Genomic DNA, 6000 nt, shown 5'->3' with positions numbered 1-6000 from the left:
CGATCAACAATTTTTTTTTCGCACAAACGAGTAAGTGCTTTTATTGATTTGTTTTCTTTATTTCATTGTTACGCTACTTACAAAAGCGTTTTTTTATTCAGTTTTGTATTTCTATTTTCGAACTCGACATTTCACAATTCACTCCATTTTGTGTCGGATATTCCAATCTCATTAAAAAAAAGTAACCAAAAAGTTTGATCTTAATAGGATTTCACCAAAATTCAGCAAACGCTGTCAGTTGAGGCGACACGTACAATACCCACTTTTGCATATGACGTCGGGTGAGAGTACAAAGGGAGACGCGGCGGGTCAAGGGTTCTCGACTCGGCGGAACCAATTAAATGGGGCAACGGGGGCTTGTTATAAATCGCGCTCAGGTACAGTTTGCTTAGTATTCTGTGGTTAGGTATAACATACAAAAAGATACCTAAGAATATACTTGGAGTTAGTATTTAATAGCTTCAAAACTACAGCTAAAGTGACGTTTTTTTAGGCATGATAATGGAATCCGCCTGAGCTAACGGTTTACGCTGGCGGGTCACCAGTGAAGGATGATAAGATGAGCATGAGGTCAGGTCAGTTAGCCTATCGTGACAAATTAATCAGGAATTTATCACGATGGTTTCCAGGAGGAACCGCGTGGAGGTCAACCTGACATGGTACATTGGTAGCAATAGGATTATTAGTCCACATTACTAACAATCCCCTTTCCCCCGCTAAAGTGACGTTGGGCCGTCACTTTAAATACCAACGCACAAGTTTCTTGCCTTTTTTGAGACAGTTTTTCCAATGATTGGTAGTTGTAGTTGGTAGTCCCAAAAAATAAAGGAATTTACTGTATTCTATTCTAGAATATTCTATTCTATTAATCAGTAGTTGGGTCGGTAGGTATTTTTTTTATTGACTTCATTTGAATCACTAACTGCACTCTCCTAATTGACTCTCAATTCAAATTTTCAAATACAAATTCAAATTCAAAAATCATTTATTCATGTAGGACACTTTAGACACTCATGAACGTCACATTTTTTACATTATAATTTTAATTTTACCCTACCGTCCAGTTCGGTATATAGATCCAATAAGAACTGGCAAGAAATTAAATTGAACTACTTTTTTTAAAAAGCCAGTTTATTTACAATGTATATTTATATAGGTATCTATGTCTAACATTAAATAAAAATCCCGAGCATGAACAACTATTGCCATGCACGCTCGTCAATAGTAAGGTATAAATAAAACAAATACATAAGCAAAGATAGTAATAATATTCATAATTTATTGTCATATCACATTGTTATACAATTAAAAAAATACTTTAGCAAAATATAATTATTTTCTGTCAATACCTACATGCAATTACTTTCTAGACAGTTTCCATTATAATATATCATACTTTCTCGATTATCAATCAATTGACAATAAATTTATAAAATTTGCATTGAATTTTAATACAATTCACTTCTTGACGACCTCGGTGGTCTAGCGGTTGAGCACACCGCTTTACGTCTCATGGTCGCGGGTTCGATTCCTAAACAATATAATTATTTGTTGTACATTCTGTAAATTTTCATGAAGCATCCTAATTAAAGTATCAACCCTTCTTTTTAATTAAGCAAAGTTTTTTCGCATATAATATTATAGTATATATATTTATAAATGTAAAACACGTTAAAAGTAAACTGTTTTTGAAAATGTGTCTATAATACGGTATGTGCTGTTGTTAAACTTTAAAATAGTTATTTTTCAAAAACACTTAAAATTAACAGATATTTAGTTAATTAAACCATTATCATGTAAAATATTTCTGATTTTGACTGATCAATTCTGCCCATGTCTAACGTCAAACTAAATTAGTAGTTATTAAACTACTAAATTAGTAGAAACTAATATATGTATAAAAAAAATCTACTAATCTGATATTCCAACATTTACATAGAGTATTTGGTTAAGACTACTCATCCTATATTCTCTTATTGCTAATATATATTATATATATATAAATATATACCTTATAAAAATATATTTTGGTGCATTATTTAGTGTGCGTTACATCTATACACGGCGAGTTTTGTCTATGGTACATACCATAGTCAACAAAATCTCTTTACCCAAACTTACTTTCTGTCGACGACCATGTTTCCAATTTTCTAATTCACAACAAAACTAGCCGAGTATATAAGTATATTTAATGCTAAGTTAAAATCTAACATTTTATTATTCAATATATACAATTTTATCATTTTAAAAAACATTTTACCGTCAATAGGAATAGAACCTGCGCAGGTGCGTTCCGTGTTGAGCATTATAGTCTAGTTACATTAATTTCCAATATAATACTTTCTTTTATATTTCGCTATCTAATTATACTTAATTAATATAAAAAAAACTATTTTGATATATTTCTCTAAGTTCAGATTTCATAAGACGCCGCAAACGTATCCTGTTAGAAATCCCTCTTGCTTTATTCTAACAAATTTTGCTTAATAACATATATACTTTACTAGATTTTCAATTTGTCAAGTTACAATATTTATTTAATTATCAATATTACACAAATTAAAAAAATAACAGAAAGCATAAAAATTCTTTTGGAATTTGGAATGCACGATATTAAGGCGGGACCTAAAGGACCCTACATAACAGTACGGCATTGCTATTTAGAATCTAATCATAAGTTGGTTAACATCATAAGATACTTTATGACAAAATATTTGCGACAAATATTATACCTATTTCTTACTCTCAGTAGCGTGAGCGTGATATAGGACAGATGACAATAAGAGTGGCTGAAATATACACATATATATATAATAATATAATAATCTCAGGACAATTCACACAGCGCCATCTAGATCTAAGTTACGCTAGCTAAAGCTAGTGTTATGGGTACTATATAACTGATACAAATACATAGATATTATACATAGAAAACACCCAGACCGATACAAACACAAACAATCATACTCATGAATACTAATGTTTGTGCCTTGCAAGGAAGGAATCGAACCCGCGACCATCGGTCGTAAAGCGGTGTGCTAGACCGCTAGACCACCGAGGCCGTCAATATATATATATATATATATACAACATTACAATTAGTGTTTTTTTTTTAATGTTTTGTTTCATTAATGTCTTGTGATAATCGTAAGTAAAAATTGTATCGTAAATAAAATATTTTATGCGTTTTATTTGAATCGGTTTAGCAAGAAATAGTATAAAATAATTTCTACAGGTCACAGCAATTGACTTGATTATATTTTGCTATCATTTGCCGTGGGTAGTAAATGTTTTATGTACAAAATCGTAATAATGCGCAGTCTCTGCTGTATGTTTTTTATGGTCATATCATTTCTTGCGTACTCTATTTCTATATCCCATAGTTATTCCATGTCTTATAGGAAACAAAATCCCATATACATGTTTTACACAATGACGTAGTATCTGTTTGCTTTGAGTTAAATTCCTAATTTCTAGAACACATAAAATACAATAACTTTAGATTTAGTGGTCAGTTTAGAGATACACATGTTAATAATCTTTGTCTAATATTTGTCTATCTATCTGTAGATATATTAGATATCTATAGATAACTCTAACTTCATAATTAATAGTCATTACAATTACTTTAAATTAAAATAATAATATAATATCAGATTTCATATTAATACATTTCTAATTATAATTTGGAGTAGATATAGCACCATTCGCACCGTTTTTATGTATCATTACATAGTATAAAACAAAGTCGCTGTCACTGTCTGTCCCTATGTATTCCTCTAGAATCTATTAAAAAACCGCTTCAAAATCCGTTTCGTAGTTATAAAAGATTTAAGCATACATAGGGACAGACAGTGACAGCGACAGCGAGAATGTTTATATATATATATATTTAAAAAATCCTGGATTTAACAATATATATATATATAATATGTTGGCAATATTATCAAATTGTGGATGTCAACACTGTAATGTTTTTTTTACTCTCTGATTTTTGGTGCTGTCTATGGTTGTTAAATTGAGTGTGCTATGTAATAAAAATAAAAAGTGTTATCCAATCAATTACTACTGTATATACTCAATACACATATATAGTGAAAGTTATCCCAAAGAACCTATGTGGTTATAGCCGAAACGAAATATCTCATATAAATTTAGTTTTTATATCTTATAATATAAAAAAATCAAATATAATATAAACAATCCCTATACTGGTAAAATAAAATTAATACGAATTACTGTTATATCTGTTTCTGGATTTTTTAACTATACTTATTACAGCGATATATAATTTATATTAAATTAAGTTTTTATACCCTATAATATAAAAAATGGTAAACAATCATGTGGTCCCTATACCAAGATATGTATGAGTTAGGTAGCATATATACAATAGTTTTTAATTACAAAGTTCAATAGTTTAAGATCTTAGTTCTTAATCTTCTGGAATGCCAACGCGTGCCATTATAGGACGCTGTCCATGTATATAGGCAACGGTTACCACTTACCATCAGGTGTACCGTTATCCTATTTTCTATTTCAATAATGAAACAAAATTTTTTTTTGGTCAAACAATTGGATTAAATTTAATTGCTGATAACCATTACAGGACGCTGTCCATGTATATAGGCAACAGTCATTATTGATTTATTTGTATTGAATAATTGGATTCAAACTCATTATTGATAAGTTTCTGCATTCAATATTAAATTTGATCTAAATTTGCATGCTCAAGATGGTACATCTTGAGCATACAAATTGTATTTGTATTGTATTGTATATGTATATTGTATTGCATGCAAATTGTACATGGAAATATGTATTTCTGAAAAAAACATAACATATTCAAAGCAAATAAATAAATGACCCGCACATAACTGCAAAATGGTAGGTTACAATTGAGTTGTTAATAACATAAGGTCCACATATTTAAATAATCCTGATTATGTAACACTGTTATTATAAAATGATTGAAATCGAAAGCGGGACTATCCCGTCCTGAGCCGTTGCGTCGATTAGGGATGTTAGGGATATAAAAATTCGGATACGGATATGTTTCTGATATAGGAATGATTATTATACTGGATACGGTTACGGATGCGGATATGAAATTATTTCGGATTATCCGTGAGTTCCGGATAATTTCGGTTACGGATATTATTTTTTTAAGAAATTTCAAAAGTAAAATACAAATAGCTAACAAAATGGTTACATAACGTGTCTGATTTAGGCTGCCCCCCTATCCGATATTATCCGAAACTTTTATTTCGGATCGGTTACGGTTACGAATATTATTTTATATCGGATATCCGATAGTTTCGGTTACGGTTACGGTTACGGAGCTCCCTAACATCCCTGTTGTCAATACATCATATCATAGTCTAAGATCCAACAATATAGAAATCAGATATAAAATTGTCAAAATTTTACTATTAAAAAATAACTACATCATCTAAAATTAAATAATAACTTAATCACTAAATTAACATACTGTCAGGAGTGTCAAATTTAAAGCATAATATTAGCTAATGTATTACATATAGGAAATTTTAAAATTAATCTGATGACCTTGGTGAAAACCTGGTAATAACAGTAGTGTAATGTCAAGCTCGTAAGTCAGTCCAGCAGTCTTCAGTTCACCTTGGACTGCATTATTTGTGAACTGTAAAATAAACATAATTACTAATAAGAATAAAGGTGTAACTCCAACATCCTTACACGCTAGCCTCAAGATATTCATCCACTTACTTTCATACTTCTCCAAAAAGCTTTAATACCAAACACACGTAGAAATATGTCCGCAAATTAAAATTCTTCGGTTTAAAAAAATCTTAACCATTATCATTACTTTTATAGCTGTCATTGCTTGTTGATTTTCACCCGCAATGACAAGTCTATCACTCCATCAAAGGGAGATATAATAAATATATTCCGAACTGACGGTAGATTTAAGAGGGTATGTAATAGACATACATGTATAAAGATATTTTGATTTTAATT

Source organism: Achroia grisella, unplaced genomic scaffold (assembly GCF_030625045.1).
Source record: "Achroia grisella isolate CSIRO2021 unplaced genomic scaffold, CSIRO_AGI_Agris_v1 utg241, whole genome shotgun sequence".
Classification (NCBI taxonomy): domain Eukaryota; kingdom Metazoa; phylum Arthropoda; class Insecta; order Lepidoptera; family Pyralidae; genus Achroia; species Achroia grisella.
The sequence above is the reverse complement of the archived record's forward strand: the minus strand, read 5'-3'. Positions refer to the sequence as shown.